The following is a 20,523-nucleotide window of genomic DNA, read 5'->3' as shown; positions in this document are numbered from 1 at the left end:
GTACTCATTCTTTTATTATTACACACACACACACACACACACACACACTCTTACATATAGGACGCCTACTGCGAACCTCTCCCTGGGCTGGACTTGGGAGGATAAAGTTGAGGAGAAAAGGCCTTAGGAATGTTTGTCATCTAGCAAGCTGAGTCACTAAGCCAGGGGATCAGAGGGCAGAATCAGTGGGATTCCTTGCTGGGTTTTCGAGTTGCATCATGCTGTATGTTTGACAATGATATAAGTTCAAGAATTCAGGAGAACAAATATCAAAGAGAAGCTTCAATGTTCAGAAAGAATATGGACACTCCTGTGAATAGCAACTCTCACTTTGCATGTAAAAGGGCAATTCATACATAATTCCTCTGAGTTTCTAGAATATTTATTGAATACTCGCTGGTGCACGAGGCACTTGTTAACAGTGGTTGGTTGTCACTGAGTACTAAAATTAGAAGGGGTTTTAATATCTTTCTGTTTGCTTTTCTAGTTTCCAAATTTCTTACAGAGCATATGTATTTCCTTTGAAGTTAGGGGAAAATGTCATTTATTAAATTAAAATACTCCCACCCCGCAGGCCTTTTGTGATTCTAGATTCCTTCGGATACCCACGACCACTGGTGCTCACAGGGGTGGTGGGTAACCTCACCTCCCCTGACTGCTCGTCAGTCAGCCACTTCTAGGACCTAATCATTTGTATGCATGAATTCCCCAGTGTTGTGAAAATATAAGTGGTTTTTTTTCTAATTGAACTCTAATTGATATTCTGACTCATCACTCACTTCTAGTAACCTATCAGAGAGAAATAACCAGAGAAGATGACGCCAAAGATTTATATAAAAGACTGTTCACTGCAGCATTGTCATTTGGAAAAAATTAGAAACAGCATAAACCTGTAATGGGAAATGTGGGTTGAATTGTGTTCCTAAGAAGATATGTTCAAGTTCCAACCCTTGGTACTGTGAATGTGATCATATTTTGAAATAAGGTGTTTACAGATGTGATCCAGTTAAAGTTAGTCATACTCAATTAGAATGGGCCCTAATCCAATGAATGCTGTTTTTATAAGAAGAGGGAAATAGGGACACAAACACAGAGGAGAGAAGGCCATGTGACAGTGGAGGCAGAGACTGGAGTGGAGCATCTACAAGCCAAGGAATGTCGAGGATTGCTGGCAACTACCAGAAGCTGGGAGAGGCAAGGTAGGAGTCTTCCTTAGAATCTTCTGAGGGAGCATGAGCCTGGCAATACCTAGAATTTGGACTTCTAGTCTTTAGCACAGTGAAAGAATACATTTTTGGTATTTGTTTCGGTAGCCCTAGGAAACTAATATAGTAAGCCAATGATTAGTGAATGTTTTTAAAGAACTGGAATTATCCAATATAACTGGTGTATATATAATCTATTTAAAAAATAACATAAAACTTAATAAGAGAGCATGTTTAAAATACACGTTCCTGGGCCCTAGATATTCCGTAGATATTCTGATGCAATAAGTCTGGCTTAGTAGCCACTAATATGTTCTAGAAATCTTAACCATCATCAGGTGGCAGACTTCTCAGCCGTTGCTGGCTGGAGTCAATTACAGTTGGACCTTAATCTTATTCCCTGAGATATAATGATATAAGTTAAATGATGGGGTGGGGGATAGAGAAAAAAAATCACTTTTCTTGGTTTTCACTCTCAAGTAGACTCGGACTTCTACGGAACCTTAATGTGCAGCAAAGTAACCTGTCCATCTTACTTAGAAGAAATTGGTTTCCTTCAATCAGAATTGGGAAGGTAACAACAAAGCCTGAAGAGGTGTTTGCCAGCTTTCTGACAGTCTTAGATAGATCTCTTCTAATCCCAAATTAGAGAAATCAATCCTAGCCAACTTAAACAGGTAAGTAAACAAACAAACAAATAAATAAGGAAGTTCCAGGAAAATCTCCACAACCAGTAAGAAGGAGGGCTAAACCCAAGGCAGATTCAGCAAATGTTCCTGGTCGCTAGCCTCACTCAACAGCCTGCATTCCTGATATAACGCTTCTCAGTTTAAACATCCAAATTCCTCAGAGACAAATCCGATTCCCTCTACTGAGATTGGGAAGTCCCCCTGGACAAGTCAGCTATGGCTAAGAAATAATAAGGCCATGTAATTTAGACACAACATTTGGGTACCCATCCTGTGAAACGGGATCAATTCTCAGAGAAGAGAAACGAGAGAGAGGCAACTCCCCTGACTCCCTCCTCCAACTCCTGCCCTTCGTCCTGCTCTGAGAACAGATCTTCAAACCTCTCCTAGGAGAGACCATCTCTGTCTTCCCTTCCCAGTCCACACTCCATTCCAGACCAACTCTTTTCCAAAATGCCTCCTTAGTCCTCCTTCCCCATAGGTCCCATCCATGTGAAATGTGGGTTCTGGTTCATGTTATATACATGTGCATTTCTGTGAAACCCCCTCTCTGGAGGTGATTCATTTAGGATCAATGGAATGATACTGCTCTTTGGATAAATGAGATTAGGACGTCAGAGCCAGTAAATCTTGGTTTGAGTTATTTTTCTAATGGCAGTAATGGGTCACGTTGAGTTATTTATACGAGTTTTTCTTGTGACCACTATCACACACTGGAGAGCAAACTGGCTAATTGGAGGATATAGTGTTTGCCTAGCTGCAAAATAGGACTTTTCCCAGTGGGAAGGCTGCATGGCCAGTGCAGGGAATGAAAAGTTAATCCAGGCACAACAGCACCATACCCTAAATGAAATGAGTTATCAGTTCTGAAAGTGGCTTATGTCTATACCAAGTCAACTCTCCTCACCCAATCTCTCCTTCAAGGATGAGCCGACCGCAGTCAAAAATCAAAGCAGTTTCCTTGGGTACTTCCGTATTTCACTCTTTCTCCACAGAAACTGCCCTAGCTACCACATCATCAAATATTAACTATAACACAGTTAGCTTTTAAGAGTTATGGCAAAGTGCCACAAAACTCAGATATGTTGTCCTCTGAATGGAACTAAGAAAAACACGTAATGGAAATGCTTAGCTTAGAGGGTGTGTCATTGGGGCCAGTTACATAAAATCTCTATGACTGTTTCCTCATCAATAAGATGGCATAATAATAGTCCCACCCTTGGAGGATTGTTGAGATGATTAAATAAGTGTAAAAAAAACTAGAGCAGTTCCTGGCATGTGGTAAGTGCTAATAAATGTTAGCCATTTCCTGATACCCTTGGGTAATGTTTGATACATCTTGTCTCTATGAGAGCATCCTGTATCGTAAATATTAGTTTCTAGGTCTTTTCTCAGGCCTAGACTAGGGCCTGAGATGGGAGCCCCTTCATACTTATATCTCTAAGGTCCAAGGAGCCAATGATGCTGGATGCATCAGTGAATGGTTGCTGGAGAAATAAGGTGTGCCATCAGGACTGGGATATAATACAGAGAACTACGACCCTAAGATTCTTGAGCCTGTGTGAGAAGTGAATGTATTAATTGGAGGGTTTGCCCAAAGATCATAGAGAGAGAGTGGAGAGGGACTAGTTAGGAGTTTCCTGTGATCTTGGGCAAGCTGTTTAACCATTCTTAGCCTCAGTTTCTTCATCTGTAACATACGAATTAGATTTACCTCACGGCATTTTGTGAGAATTGAATGTAACCTCAGGAGTAAAGTGCTTGGCCCATTATAAGCATAAGTAATAACTATTTAAGAAAAAAAAAATAGCTATACGGGTCAGAGTTTCCTTACCAAAAGTTATGAGTAGCTCAATATCAGACACCGATAATACCGCCCACTAATGCCTCAGGCTCTGAGTCTGCTTTTGCAGAGTACCTTCTAGAGAGTAATTTGGTTGCCTAGGTAGACTTACCTAGAGGAGAGACAGGACTCACCAGTCAACAGAAGTCTACTTGACTCTTTTGAGTTTTGTTTTAAATGGGCATTTATAAGTTTTCTCTGAGAGTTCCACTGAGCTGGAACAACTCCTGGTGAAATAAAGGGATGTTTCTGGACCTGCAAAGGTCAAGATCTGACACATGGCAGCCACCTCTTATTTGGCCACCCAGCCCAAGTGTGTTCACCAGAGGCACCAGCTCATTTCCTCCTGCTTCTCTCTAACAACAAGAGACCACTATTGGATGACAGAGTTAAATACAAGGTTTATGAATTCAGCACTATCTCACAGAGCAACAAGTTACATTAAAATATCTCTTTATTCTGGGAATAAAAAAATGCCTTTTGGAAGGCACACTGGTATTTCTAGCTTATGTTTTTATATAAAGTATATTTTAATGGTTTGAAGCATATATTATTAGGTTTTTAAAAATTAGATGCAGAGGACTGTATACTATGCTGAAATTCATGTAAAATGTTTAAATCTGTAAACTTTCTCTAGAAAGATTTATGAGAAACTGATGACTTTGGTAGCCTACAGTTAGAGTTGAGTGGAGTTAAGAATGAGGGAAACTTTTCACCGTGTGCCCTCTTGAATCTTTTAAATTTTGAACCATGAGAATATATTTGGTTGCTCAAAAACTACATCTTAAATACGTTAAGAAATTCAATGAAAGAATCCATTTCTGCCACATTTAGTAATTTCCTACAGTCTCCTATATGCTTATGGTTAATTTGTGTTCATGGTCTTATATAGTTAGTTCAAAAATTGAAGTTTAGTCAATTTTCCATTCTTTTTTAACATTTTTTTATTTTTTAATTACAGTTGACATACAATATTATATTAATTTCACATGTACAACACAGTGATCAGACATCCACATAACTCACAAAATGATCACCCTGATAAATCCAGCACCCATCTGACACCATACGTAGTTATTACAATATTACTGACTGTATTCCTTATGCTATACTTTACACACCCATGACTGTTTTGCAACTATCAATTAATCTCTTTCCCTTTTTCATTCATTCTCCCATCCCACCTCCCATCTGGCAGCTATCAAAATGTTCTCTGTATCTATGAGTTTGTTTCTGTTTTATTTATTTATTTCGTTCTTTAGATTCCACATATAAGTGAAATCATATAGCATGTCTTTCTCAATCTGACTTATTACACTCAGCACAATGCCCTCTAGGTCAATTCATATTGTCACAGGTGGCAAATTTCATTCTTTTCTATGGCTGAGCAATATTTTATTGTATATATGACCATCTTTTCTCTATCTATTCATTCACTGATGGACACCCACGCTGCCTCCATATCTTGGCTATTGTAAATAATGCTGTAATGAACATATGGATTCACACATCCCCCTAAAGCAGTGTTTTGAGTTTCCTCGGACAAATACCCAGAAGTGGAATTACTGGGTCCTTTTTTGTCTCTTGTTATAGCCTTTGTTTTTAAGTCTATTTTGTCTGGTGTAAGTATTGTTATCCAAGCTTTTTTGTTTGTTTCCCTTTTCATGATATATCTTTTTCCATCTCTTTGTCCTTTCCATACTTTCAGTCTATGTATGTCTTTCTATCGGAAGTGAGTCTCGCATAGTCTCGCATGTAAGAATCTTGTTTTCTTATCCATTTAGTCACCTTAAGTCTTTTGTTTGGAACGTTTAATCCACTTACATTTAGAATAATTGTTGATAGATATGCAGTCATTGCCATTTTATTATTCATATATTTGATTTGATTTTTCTTCTTAATGATGTCTCTTTAACATGTCTTGTAATATTGGTTTGATGGTGATAGACTCCTTTAGCCTTTTCTTGTCTGGGAAGCTCTTTATCTGTCTTTTGAGTCTAAACAATAGCTTTGCTGGGTAGAGTAATCTTAGTTGTTGGTCCTTGTTTTTCATTACTTTGAATATTTCATTCCAACCCCTCTGGCCTGCAAAGTTTCTGTTGAGTAATCAGGCGACAGTCTTATGAGAGCTCTTTTCCAGGTAACTATTTTCTCTTGCTACTTTTAAGATTCTCTTTTTTTTTTTTTTTCTGTTTTGCATTTCACTAATTATAATGGGTGTTTGTGTGGACCTCTTTGGATTCATCTTGTTTGGGACTCTCTGTACTTCCTGGGCTTGTATATCTATTTCCTTCACCAAGTTAGGGAATTTTGCCATCATTATTTCTTCAAATAGGTTTTCAATTTCTTGCTCACTCTCTTCTTCTGGTATCCCTGTGAGGCCCCTTAAACTACTCTCACTTTTTTAGATTCTTTGTTCTTTTTCTCTTCTGATTAGGTGTTTTTTGCTACCTTATCTTTGAAATCACTGATTCGATCCTCTGTTTCATGCAATCTGTTGATTTCCTCTAATGTATTCTTCATTTCAATTACTGTATTCTTCATTTTCTGACTAGTTCTCTTATATATATATATTTTTATCTCCATTTTTACATTTCCTATCTCTTTGTTGACGTTCTCACTGAGATCATTGAGCATCTTTATAACCAGTGTTTTGAACTCTGCCTCTAGTAGATTGCTCATCTCCATTTTGTTTAGTTCTTCTGGAGCTTTGCTCTGTTCTTTCATGTAGGACATGTTTTTTTGTCTCCTTATTTTGGCTGCCCTGTGTGTGTGTGTGTGTGTGTGTGTGTGTGTGTGTGTGTGTGTGTTTATGTATTAGTAGAGTTGTTATGTCTCCTGGTCTTAGTAGAGTGGCCTTACATAGTAGGTGTCCTGTGGAGCCAAGTGGCACACTCTCCCTGGTTACCTGAGCTGGGTGCTCCAGGTGTGTCTCTTGTGTGGGTTGTGTTTGTATGTACCTCCTGTTGTAGTTCAGCCTTGGTTGCTGTTTGTATGTCAGTGAATGGAGTTGTATCTCAAGTTGATTGGTTGTAAGGACTATTCCTGACTACAGTGGAGTTGTTGTGCAGGGGCTGACCCTACAGAGCAGGATTGGCTTTAGTGAGGCTCTGGTGCTCGCCAAGTCAGCCCTTTGGGTGTTTCATTCTGGGGGATAGTTGGGTGGTATTTTTGTGGAGTCTGAAGCTGGCCGCTGAATGTACTGGTTCTGGGGCTTCTTGAGAAGGGCTTTGGTGCATGCCAAGATCAGCTGCTATCTGTGTCTTGCCCGAGGCAACTTGGTATGAACTACAAAGTGATCTGCAGGTGGTTGCCACTTGTGCTGGGCTTAGAGGTGCCTAGAAAAGGCTAAGCTGTGAGCTGAGGCCAGGTGCTGCTAGTGCCAGGTTTTATGCTGCTTATCAAGATGTATGGGGCATGCAGAGGCCAGATGCTACTTGTTTGAGGTTTGTGAACCTTTGAGAGATTTTAGGAAAGTCCGCAACATGAGCCAAGACTGGTCGTTTTTATGTAAGGACACTGGAAACAGCCTGGGTGGGTCCACAAGTTGGGTGGAGCAGGGTCTCAGGGAATTACCAGAGCAGGGTGAATGGTGTTAGGTTGATGGAGACTCAGATATGGCACCCATCTGCGCATGCACACTGGGTTGGAGGAGGGCTCAATAAAGGAACAATGGATTCTGCCAGCGCTTCTGTTGGGGAGAAAGCTGCCCCTCCAGCCAGTCCATTTAGTTCTTTCCTGTATGTCCCTGGCTACTTTTGAGCTGCTGCCCCAGCACTGGAGCTCAGAGCAAGTAGGTCCATCAGCAAGTAAGTCCATGTACAAGCCCTTTAAGAGGAGTACCTGGTACTCTGGCAGCCCCCTCTGTCTCACTCAGCTACAATCTCCACTAGTTTCACAGCCAGAAGTTGTGAGGACTGTTCTTTCCGGCACTGAAACTCTGGGCTGGGGAGCCTGGGGTGGGGCTGGGACCCTTTGCTCCTCAGGGGGGACTCTACAGCTGAGATAGCCCTCCCAGGTTTTAACTGCCACATGTGGGTGTGGGCACAGCCCATTCTACGTCTCTGCCCCTCTTACTGGTCTCGAGGTGGCTTCTGTATATTCTTAGTTATAAGACTCTGTTTACCTAGACTTCAGGTGATTGTCAATGATGGTTGTTCTGTAGTTTAATTATAATTTTGATGCGGTTGTGAGAGGAGGCAAGCACAGTGTTTACATATTCTGCCATCTTGACTGGACACTCTTGTAATTCCACTCTTAAGGATATTTATTTTCTAATTATCTTTAAGCCTCCTGTTACTTGGTTATTGATTTCCATTCACTCTTTTAAAATCTCGACACTTTTTTTTTTTTTTTTTTTAATTTGAAAGCAAGCAAGATAGTTCCAATGATGGCCAGATAGTGTTTCTGAGAGGGAGAGTATGGGGAGGTGAGGTCAAAGCAAAAAGATAGAGGAATATTTTTTAAATGCACATTTTCTGTCTCCGTTCATTATGAGATGATTCTGATATTTGCCTGAACCTTTTCTTATTGCCCTAAATTGCCAGTTGCCTAAGTAAAATGAATGAATGATTAGCTCAGATATTTAGCAAATCCTTTAATACACTGAAGACTATCCTGACATCAGTTTATTCTCTGGTATGGCGTGTGTGGGCTACAGCCACATCTTGCTGGGGCCTCTTAGTGAGACCGAGACAACAGAGTAAGATCAGGAGTGAAGATGAGCACTCTGAGATCGCCTATCTCTACTTTCAGTTACCTTCCCCCTTCTCATGGTGCCCTCATGCTGCCCCTCCCCTCCACTCTTTCAGAGTCCTCCCCACAACATAGACACACGCAGACACACTCACACTCAGTGCCTCAGGTTATAGCAGAGGTTGTCAGATGTGAATGTGTATCAGAATCACCTGCAGGGCTTGTTAAAGCTCAGATTTCTGAACCTCACTTCCAGAGTTTCTGATGCAGAAGTCTGGGGTGGGCCCCAAGAGCTTGCATTTCAAACAGGTTCCTAGGGTGATCCTGAAGCTTCTGATCTGAGACTCACACTTTTAGGACATATTTATATCTTTCTCTCCTCTTCTAAAAGTCTGGTCTCTGCTTATGATCATTTAGAAAGAATCCATAGCTAATTAATAAATTAATTCCAGTATACTGGGAAGAACTTGGGCTTTGGAAGCGAGTAAAGCAGGTTCACAAAACTTGTCATTTGTTAGCTGTGTAATGCTGAACAAGAACCTTAACTTCTCTCAGCCTCAGCTTCCGCTGCCGTAAAATGGGAATTCTAACCCTACCTCATACAATTAAGTTGCATAATGTGTGAAATGGGCCTAGACAATATTAGATATTTAGTAAATGTCCATTTTTTCAACCCCACTCCCTTTTCTGTTGTGCAACAGCTGGTTCGCACTCAAAGTGTTAATCCATCCAGGAATGTGCAGGATGACAAGAACAATTACTTACGTTCGTACAATTCTTTGCCTTGGCAAAATAAGTCTGTACACTAACTCTTGAAAGAGGTCCAAGAATTTACATTTTCGTCATACACCCAAGATAATTATCAAATGTACCAAAGTTTGACAGTAACTAATCTCGTTTTATTCCCACAACAATCTGAAAGATAGTATTATTGATTATATTTTATAGATGAGAAACTGGGGCTCAAAGAGATGAAGTGACTTGCCACAATGACACAATGACACAATCCCAAACCTCTGGCTTGTGAACTTAGTTCTTCAATACGAAGATAAAAACCTTTAGTAGTGGTATTTTAGGCATCAAGGATTGGGAAGTGGAGCAGATATTTTTGTCTACAAGACTATTTTTGGCACTATCCGATGCCTGATAGGTGATTTGTATGGGACTTTGGGAAGCTAACTGGTCAGTTTACATTCAATATTATCTGAATATGTAGCTCCCATATTGTTAAAGTAAAGAAAGAAGCACCTGATCCAGGTGTCCTGGGGCTTTTTAACTCTGAATGGCTGACCAAGTGCTGGTTGGCTTTCTGGAATGGAATATTTAGTGACTCCAATGTCAGACAAGCTTCCTCCTTTCCATTTCTCCTTCTATAGTTCAAACCTTAGTAAGGAAAGGATGTAGTTGCTCCTAAATGTGATCCTGGAAAAACTTTAACCCAGGAAAGAACAAAGCTTGGCTTGAACCATTACCATCAGCCAACACACCACCAGTTGGGTTATTTATACCACAAAAAGAAATAATTTACTTGTGAGCTACCTCTTTTCAGCTTCTACCTAATCTAAAATGTCCCAGAAACCAAGAACTGGAGTTGAAATTAACAAAACAAAATATTTAGTGGACATAACACATGATTCCTATCCTAATAGTGAAATTTTATGCAGTCACCTATGTTAGAAGCTCACTGTTTAAATAGCCATTTTCAATGGAGACTGACCTGATCTCATCCTAGATCCTCATTTGTTTCTTGGAAACTCCTCTTGTGCTCCTGTGTAAGGAATGCCCCTCAGGCTACCGTGAAGATTTTCTTTGTACTTATTTCTTTTGACTAAAGGATGCTCGAGAGACAAACATGACTATGGACAAGGGCACTGAAACTATCCAAGAGAGAAATTAATCCTGAGTTGGTACAGAATTTGACAACTGGAAATGGGTTTCTTATACCTGGGGACATTCTGACCTATGTGGTCAAGGCAGCAAAATCATGTAAGCCAAAAATTTCCCCATGAGCTTTAGCAAAGAAATCCCACCTTCTCTTCAAAGAGTATAGTTTATCCCCTTCTGCTTCCAATTAGAAACAGAACGTGGTTTTTCTCGATGTTGATATCTCAAGAATTCACAATAGGCCCCACTGGGGAATATGATACCTGTAACTTGGCAGTTAGATCCGCTGTTATGGAAAAGAGCTAGAATAGGATTACCTATACCAGACTGTGAAAAACTTTAGGATTTAAATCTATATTATCACCCTCCTTTTACAGGTGAGCATGAGCCTAGATGGAAGTGGGTAGTAATGGACTCCTGGAGGAAACTGTTCAGTCATTTGCTATCTAATGTAGACCTTGCCTCCCAGATATGGACAAAGCTACTCATCTTGAACTATCTCCCTTCAGGTGTCCTGTTTCTTAGACAGCTGGGTTACACCAGCCACTGGAATCCTTAGTCAGGGAATTCAAGACGATGGGTAAGCCAGGGTTCTTCTCTATTAGTTTCTGTGAAGTTTTACTTAGTGATAGAACTGTACTGATTTGCATTATAGAATTCTTCTGGACTTAAACCCCAGACCCAAGTATATCTGATGTATGCCTTACTGATGAAGACAAAGCTGGGAAGAACAGATATTGTGATTACACAAACAATTTATGTGTGATTCGGAAGTGTGAATAATCAATTTGTTAATTGTTTGTTTGTTTGTTTACTCATTCATCCATTCGATAAGTATTTATTGATCTCCTGGTCAGAAGGGCACTATACAATCCTAGGGCACACCATTCAGGGCACACCAACAGGTTTTTCCATGCTCTGTATGAAGCTGTCGGGGCACAAGGGACAATCCCGTCTTCTTGGGGCTCACAGTGCAGTGGGGAAAAAGCACAAGTGGTCGGACAATTGCAATACGGTAGAATGACCTAAGATGGAGTGGATGGCACCAGTGAACCTGGGAGCTCACAGGTGGGACACATCCAGCTTTGAGGGATGGAGGGCAGCTACTTGGAAAAGACTGCACCAAGAAGACTCTGAAGGAGCAGACAGGGTGTAGTCAGGCTAAGAGGAGAGAGAACAGTCCAGGGTAAAGACGCAGCACATGCAAATGTAAGGAGAGCAGGGAGAGAAGGTGGGGTAACTAGAAGAAGCCATTTTGGACCAGCCGAGTAGACAGAGGAAAAAAGAAAGTTGTCAAGAAAAAGAGGAGAGAAGGGGAGGGGAGAAGGAGGAGGAGAGAAAAGAAGAGGAGAGCAGGGCAGAAGAAGAGAGAATGTAGGTAGAGCCTAAAGCTGCCTTTGTTCTCACCCTCTCTGCGGCCTAGTGATCACATTCTCCTGATGTTGCCATGTGACCACACTGTTCCTACTATGCAAGAAGATTCTAACCACGACTGGGGCTCCTGATAGTCAACAGTCTGAAATGCAAGTAAGTGTTTTTTGTTTGTTTTTTGTTTTTTAGCATGCAGCTAATAAGCATGCGATTTCCAAAGATTTATTCAACTCATTTATTTATTTAACCCATTGTTTAGGTTCAAACAGCTACTCAGGACTGGAGGGGTAAAAAGCTAGTTTTGCCACTTTCTATTAAACACTCCCCCTGCTCCACACTGGCTTCGGTCTATCCACCTAAAGAAATGCTTGCTCTAAATCCTCCCTTCTAGTCTTGAGGCTCAACAGGTGGGATAACTAGAGAAAATACTGGTTGCTGACTTTTCAAAGCCAAATTTCCAACTAATGGTGCAACATACTCTAGCGGGCAAAGTGCTGCAAAAGAAGTTTAAAAACATAAATAACAAAACAAGCGTTATGTCTTTTTACATATCAACTTTTTATCTTCATAATTCCTATACTTAAATAAACCCTAGTTTAATAAATAATAACTGCTTGACAATAATAACAAAAATAGCTTAACCTTATTTTGGTGAATTCATTCTCTTCTTTCCACTTCACCACTTCCCATTCAAGCATCATCTATTAATTTTTTTCACATTACACCCAGAAACCGATAAAACAAAGTTACTGAACATAAACATCTCTAGTCTACCTCTTTCATGCAATTGTTCCTCATTTTTCTTTTCACTTCCCTTTAAGGAGGATTTTTCTCTCTTTCCTAAATGAGTTCAAGCCCACAATTAGCTTGTGGGGGAGGATCTTATTTTCAAACATTTCCTCATGCAAAATGCCTTAAGAGCTCTAATCCCAATACAATGACCTCAAAAAATATGGTGGCTATTTTTGAAAGAAAAAGAAAAAATTCTGAGAAGGCTAGTGACAAATCAGTAGTAGGCTTTGCCAACCGCTGTAGCCATAAACAAAAACCAGAAAGATTTTCCCATATGCCCTACTTAGTAAACATTACTGGTCTTTATTTTCTTAGCCACACCCTCTAATTATAATCATCATCTTCAATTATTAAAAAAGAAATGTACTATTGAGGTCATCGATGTCCTTCTTCTCATGTCATGCTTTCTATTTTCTTATTACCAACCATTTTTAGTCCATCTCATCATTCCTTTGCATCTATACAACGTGGGTTTTGCCCAAGGGCTTGAAACTGAGCATTTAGCAATCAAATGTCACCAACTATCTTCTTCATTTTACTGGCAGCCATGGGGGACCCTTGTCACCATCCCGCTGACACACTTCACATTCCCTTGAGTGAACCATTTCCCATGGTGTGTGAACCACATTCTATCTCTACTTCTCTCTGGAAGTTTCAATTCTTAAAACTCGGTAATACTGAATCTCTTCTTAATTCCACCCCCCACCCAAGAAATCAAATTTCTGTCTAGGGGTACACTTTTCTCTTAGAATTTTTTTTAATCTTGTCTCTTATTCTTTTTGCTACCTTCTTTATATGATTCTTTCTAGCCTTGAATCCATTTTGTGTCAGTGTTATCCCTTTCTGCCCAGCTAAAATCGGCAAGATATAGATGCATTCTCTTTCTCTGACATTTTTTTTTCATATCTTAAAGCAAAAAAATCTGAAGAAAATGTGTTCTGCTTATTAAGTCCTTTTAAAAATATGTTTAAGCAATGGTTACCCCTGAGTATGGGATTTGGGTTTGGGAATAAGGATTGAAAGGGGAATGGGGTACCTTTATATTTTATTTTACCTATTTTTACTTAAAGTTTTTATGACAATAATGTACTATTTTTGTAATGAAAAATATTTCCTGTGTTCAAAAATATCTTTAAATTGTTCAGAAGAGAAAAGGATTCTCACCTAATGCTTTTTCAACTCTGAGATTATTTTCATAACTAAGATTTTCATTGAAAGGAAGAGAACAGAGGTAGTGAGAGACTGTGAGTCTCAGAGAGAGCGTCTCATTCAAAGTTAGCATTCCCTCGCCTTGTGATTCAGTTGTGAACATATGACTACATGCTGTGCACATCACACTATGAACGCTACACACAGAGAGAGCTCAGGTAATTCTGAAATAAAACTAGGTAAAAAATTCTGATGTTCCTTAGGGATTCAAAAGAAAAATGTGGCTCTCGATTTTTCCTGTATACAATTTGATATACTCAGAAATCTTTAAATATCATGTCGCTATTGTAATTAAACACATACACACACACACACAATAATAATAATATTTATTTAATAATACACACACACACACACACAGAGCTCCCAGTCTCCTGAGGTTGATCAGTTGAATCAGGTTTCTTTTCTAATGCTTAGCACCAAGGTATGGTACTTGCCAGCATCCCAACAAGGATCTGGAGAGCAAAGGGCCCTGCCGAAGGGCAGGCATTTGAGGCCAAGAGCAGAGCAGTCGCATGTATAGAAAAGATTCATAGGGAAAGATGGGAAATATTCAGCACAGGTGTGATGACTAAGTTACTTTAGTAGTCATATTTTTATAGAACATCATATTTAAGTATTGAAGTACATACTTTACAACTCAGTCATAGACGTTATACATACCACAAATAAATGTCCTGGTGGGTCTAAACTACTCACTACTCACAGCCAGGTTTGCAGGCCTAGAGAATTATGGGAAATTGCCAGTCTCTGAAACACTCTTTTCAATGACAATCTATTTAATAGTGACGTATATGGATCATGGTATTTCTCCAAGCCCAGGTATAGGTCTAGGACCTTTAAATGATCCGCCTCAGTTGCCTTCCTGATTCTCATAACCTTTTTGCGAATCTCCAGGCCTTTCCAAATTTCATTACTATGTCTAACATTGTGATCTCAAAATTACCCATCCCCGGCATTTCACTCCAAAAATCGAATTTTTCTGAATTCGTACATAAAGGAGATTCTATCTGCAGAATTAAATTTGTCCTCAGTTTTTTTACACATTTACTTTTAAGTGCTGACATGTGTCTTAAGGTAGGAATTCTTTACTTCGGCTTTCTTACCTCATTCAAAATACTTTCTCTCTCAAGGACTTTTTTTTTTTTTTTTTTTTTTTTTTTTTTTGGCAACTCTAACATCAACCACCTTAAGCTCTTCTGAAAACTCTCCTCCTGGCAAGTACAGTCTCACTTCTGTGAAAAGCTTTTCCTCATGGTGGAATCATATACAAGAAATAGTCTCAGAGGTGATCTATGTTGATCCCTTCATTTGACCGATGAGAAAAATTCTGCCTTTTTCTTTTTTAATCACAGTACTTAGATTTCAACTAATCTCTTCCTCTCCCGTTTGTTCTCTGGTATCATTTATCTTTCAACTAGAGTGTAAGATCTCCCACACCTCTAATAATTTAAGATTAAAAAAAAAAAAAGAAATAAAAAATTATGGGATTTCTTTCTTTCAGAGAGCCTTTCCTATATTTCACTCCACAAATCCAATTACTGATGACACTGGGATTCTGTCCCTTAGTGTGGGGGTAGGTTTACAGTGAGAATGTAGAATTTTGTCAGAATTGCACACTCTTGCCACACACCTAAATATGCTTTGCCCAGAACTTTCCTGGGTCCTTGTGGTAGAGTCTACTGGGTTCCTACTGTGCAGCAGGCACATTTACAGGCAACCCACTCCACCCTACACACATACACCTGATCCTCGCAATCCCCTGTGAAATGAAATTATTGTTCCCATTTTTAAGGTAAAGAAACAAAGACTTTGAGGTAAAGTGTCCTGAGGCAATTTAGCTAGTTGGGACAAAACTGAGATATAAGCCTGAGTTTTCTCATTCCAACTTTTCCACATTATATTTTTCTTTATATATTACTGAGTACTCAGTTTTACCTCCTCTCTTTTCCCCTCTATTAATCCACTCAATCTCATGTCACCTAGGAGAGACAAAGAAATGGAGAAGAAAACACCACCAGTCCTTCCCCAGGCCCACCTGGAGTCAAGGTACCCTAGGATTCATAGAGATTGAGGAAAGAGCTTAGAAGTTCTTGGCTTTTATTTTATTATCCCTAGAAAGAGTCAATAGCATTAATTTTTAACCACTTTATACCTCCTGTTTTTTTCCACTGTCTTATTAATATTAATTTAATGTTAGGTTTACTGCAACATTCCTCTAAGAATAACTTTTATGCTATGTTTTAGGATTTCTCCCTCTTTATTCAATGCTGCTCATTTTTCTCCACTCTCAAAACAATCTGTTAGAGACTGCTTCAAAATGCCCCACTAATAAAATGTCAAAGCAAGCCACAGACTGAAAGAAAACATTTGCAAATCATACATCTAATAAAGAACTTGTATCCAGAATATAGAAATAACTGTCACAATTCAATAATAAGAAGACAATCCAATTAAAAATGAGCAAAAGCTTTAAATAAATATTTCTCAAAGAAAGATATAGAAATATCTAATAAGTATATGTAAAGGTGCTTCATGTCATTACTCATCAGAGAAATGCAAATTAAAACAACAAGTTGTCTTTTCACACTCACTAGAATAGCTAAAATCAAGATAGACATTAACAAGTGTTGGGAGGATGCCAAGAAATTGGGAACATTTATACTTTGCTAGTGGGGATGTAAAATGAGAGAGCCCCTTTTGAAAATGTTTGGTAGTTTCTGAAAAAGACAAACATAAACTTATCATACAACCCAGCAATTCCACTCTGAAGTATCTATGCAAGAAAAATAAAACTAAACATCTACATAAAGACTTGCACAAAATGTTCATTGCTATATCATTCAAAATAGCCAAACATCATGCCAACTGAAAGAAGCATACGTACAAAAGAGTATATATTACATTCCAATTATATGAAATCTATAAAGACAGAAATTAGATTAGTGCCTGAGGCTGAGGGTGGAGTGGAGATTTATTGCAAATGAGCATAAGGGAAGTTTGGGGGCAATGGAAAAGTTCTAAAACTAAGTGCGGTGATGGTTGCACAACTGCCGAGTGGTTAAAAATAATTGAACACTCACAATGGGCAAATTTTATGGTATGTAAATTAAAGAATTATTTTTGTTTCAACTTGCTACGTTTTTATCTTTAGCTTTATTGACATTTGAATTGATAAGCCCACCCTATTTTGTCATGCATTTAGTCTTTTCTGGGAAAACTCTAGCATCACATAAGAAGGAGTCCAAACGCCTTGTCCCTTGGTGTCATTTACCCTTGCTTGGCAACTGAACAACATAGACTGCAAATACATTTCGAATTGTTTGTTGATTTTCTTTAACGGGTATACTAAATTTTGACAATATTAGTCTATGTCTTCAAAATCTAACATCGAATAAACAGACACATTTGAAACGCTGAGTCTTAAACCTGAGTGATTTCACTTTGTTCAATCAGTTAAAAGATTTAAAGACAAGTGGTGAAAAGAAGCCACCTATTTTGCCTTTTTTCATCAAAATCTGGATTCTTTGTCACCTATCAGATTAAACTTCTTCCTGCAGAGAGAGCATTAACCTATTCTGGTTTCATGTTGGTAGAAGGTCAAGAATGTTTGCATGTGTCCTTACCCATTCGAAAAACATGTAGCCTGCTTTAGAGCTGTGCTATTTGGGATATGAGAATTATCCCACTTGGAAAAAGGGCCAGAGTAGCCGAAGAAGCACTAGAAGTGGCTAATGGACAGAATCTCCCTGTTCTGGTTTTCAGTGATGAAATTACATCACTGTAATTTCAGGAATGAAATTACATTTCCTTGTCAGACTACATAAGTTAAAACTGGGCTCTGGCTGCATACCTGTGGCAGTTTACCCATCGGATACCAAACATGATTTAATATTAAGACAAGAAGTTATATGAACCTTTGCAACAATAAAATAGCCATGAATAAGGGAGGAAATTAAGTTGTGATTCACTAAATAACTCCGATTTGAATGCTGTGATCTGTATGGATTCTCTGAGTGCTCACTAAGTCGAATTTCCTCCATGTCTATACAGGCCCCTGGCGCCCTCAGAAATGGAAAGGCTTCTGATAGCACACGTCTCCAGAAGTACAGCCAGCTGGTTGCCAAAAAGCTCACAATAAAGTACTTACCTTGATAGTTTACTAAGACTTGGGGATCAGTCTTAAAACTAGAAATTTTATCAATCCATTGCTTGATAATTGATTGATATTTAGCAGACACTCAGAATGAACTTCTCGCTCAGGAGCAGATTCGCATTAACCAAACTCACGGGGACTGAAACACACAAACCAGAATGCCAATCCATAAATGTACTGAGTCATCAAATAAATTCCAGAGGACTAGAAGACTTGTGTTAGCCAATGGGTGCATCCCCCTCTCACCCTCAGCCATAGGCAGCCAATTTACCCAAAGGCGAGGATGTTATCACAACACCGGCAATTAATTGATCCCTTTCACCCACCAGAGGGACGGTTTGCCATAGAAACGGAAATATTTTAGGCTGTTGGGCCAAGAGGCCCACCCCTGTGCAGAACTTAGATAAGTGTCACCAACCTCAGCCTGCTCTCCTTTGTCTTTGTATCCATGGTGAGCCAGTCCTGTTCTGGCTGGTATACTCAGCCAGGTACAATAATTTCTGAGGGGCCTGGAGTCTCTCCATCTTTTAAGGATATGTGGCTTATCTACACTATGTAACATGATGTATTGATTTTGAAGGCTAATTTATAATCAATATGTTGAACAAGAACATTCTTAGGATGTAGTCATCAAGCATCTTTCTCTTCTGTCTCCATCGACTCCTTAAATCCACTCTGGGCTAGTTCTTCTCCAGTCCCTGGAAGACATCTCGAGCAATACTATGACATTTTTCTTCGCTCTCTGGGAATGAAAAACAAGTTGTGATCTCAATTCAGTAGGCAAAATATCCAGCTTTATAGAATCATTGAAACTCTAAGCATGATTAAGAGACCCTTCACTTCCTTCAGCTCGAGAGTAACAGACAGAGAAGGAGGCTGAGTTGGTGTCTCACTGTGTTAGTATGTTCAGGCTGCCATAACGAAGTAACATAGGCTGGGTGATTTAAACAACAGAAATTTATTTCTCACTGTTCTGTAGTGTGGGAAGTCCAAGATCAAGGTGCTGACCAGTTCAGGTCCTGGTGAAAATTTGCTTCCTGGCTTGCAGGCAGTCACCTTCTTACTATGTCCACACAAGGTGGCAAGAGAGATCTCTGTCCATCTCTTCTGATAAGGATACTAATAATATTAGATCAGGGTTCAACCCTTATGACCTCATGTGACCTTAATTACCTCCTTCATCTACATGGGTGGTTGGGGCTTTAATACATGAATTAAGGAGGGAGGACACAATTCAGTCCAAAGCACTTGTTTTCATCACCTTGCATCTCCTCCTCCCCCACTTGTACCTAGTTTTTGACCCATGAATTGAAGAAGAGATTTTAGGAAGCAGAACCATTCGTACTTTTCTGAAGCTGGTGTGAGCCTTCAGCACATTCCCCAGGCCTGGCAGAATGTAAACCCAATATCTTCTTCTAGGGGAAATGTTGATCAATTCTTGGGAGACCTTTTTGATATGGTTGCTATACTTTCCTCTTGCTCTACACTTATGGCTCTTTCCTCAACCTCTAGGAATTCCAGGACTGACCTCTACCTGCTTCTTGCTGAAGCCACTTCTCCCCTTCAGACAACTCATTTGCACAAGCAAGAGTGAAGTCCGTACCAGCTCTCTCTAATGTGAGCCATTATGTCCATTGGAAACCTTCATGCTTCCTTTTACTTTATTTCTTTTGCATACCAAACTCCAGGAGAATAGGCCAGCCACGATGCACTTCATCGTGCATCGTGCATCGTGCCAGGAACGCCTTTGCTCCTGCAGTCAGAACATCTCTCATTTTTAGATTCCCAGGCAAGAGTCTTAATGCATTCCCCCTCCTCTCTCCTAGACTGTAGAGGACACATTTCTAGCTTTCTGAGTAGTGCCCCTCAAGCCCTTCTCTCTTGACCTGAGGGAAGGAGGAGTTGACCCCCTGTTTACTGCCCCCTGCCCCAGTCCTTCCTCCTAGAAGAGATATGAAGAATCGGTCCTTAGCATCAATTCCAATATCTCTTCTTGTATGCTGTCCTGGACTACTGTGAAGGAGGAAGAAACTTCCCTCTACCCTGCAAGGTTCTTTTGGCTGATCTAATAAGTAAACCTACACGAGACAGATTAACAAGGGAAAATAACCAAATTTAGTTACATATGTACCTATGAGACTGCCACATACATGAGAGGTTCAGGGACAAAAAATTAACATGAGGTACATATGGCATTCTGAGCTAAGGATGAGATGAAGTGCCTCGGGGCTTCAGAGGGGAGGAGGAAGGTCATTGCAGAACGATAAGGAGAGCAGATGTTCAGTAATTAAGATATTTTTAGACAGGCCATAAAAGTTATTTCTGGTGATAACTCTTTTTATGGGCAAGTACCCTAATTTAAATTCTTCTGGGTAGTTAAGCAGTGGGAGCAGGAGCAGAAGTTTCTTTTGAGCCTGCGGGGTTTTGGTTACCTTTAACTCAAAATAATCCACGTGCCACAGAGGCACATCTTGGGATGACTTGTTCTGAACCCCTATACTACAGAATTAAAAATCATCACTTTTAGATTCTCTTGCAATTAGGATTTTGGATGCAAATTAGGTTCTGCCAATTGATGGCACTTGAACAAGATTTGAAAAGCAGAATGGAGAAAGATTTCCTCACTGCATGCAAGGCCATGCAGATGGAGATGGTAGTTTTCTGCATCCATGGTCCGGT

General features: G+C 39.6%; 1 long non-coding RNA gene across 2 annotated transcripts; it reads left to right on the top strand.

Annotated features, from left to right (window-relative positions):
• The first annotated feature begins 475 nt into the window (after positions 1-475).
• LOC120608273 (uncharacterized) lies at positions 476-19,549 on the top strand. 2 transcript variants are annotated; one of them, XR_005654362.1, is made up of 3 exons: positions 476-1,199; positions 11,740-11,843; positions 19,357-19,549. It is a non-coding gene; the product is annotated as an uncharacterized LOC120608273 (long non-coding RNA). The 2 variants fall into 2 exon arrangements; XR_005654363.1 differs by lacking the exon at positions 476-1,199 and adding an exon at positions 1,447-1,882.
• Positions 19,550-20,523: the final 974 nt, after the last annotated feature.

This window comes from Pteropus medius, unplaced genomic scaffold (assembly GCF_902729225.1).
Source record: "Pteropus medius unplaced genomic scaffold, Ma_sr-lr_union100, whole genome shotgun sequence".
Taxonomy (NCBI): Eukaryota; Metazoa; Chordata; class Mammalia; order Chiroptera; family Pteropodidae; genus Pteropus; species Pteropus medius.
This window is presented reverse-complemented; position numbering and strand designations above follow the sequence as displayed.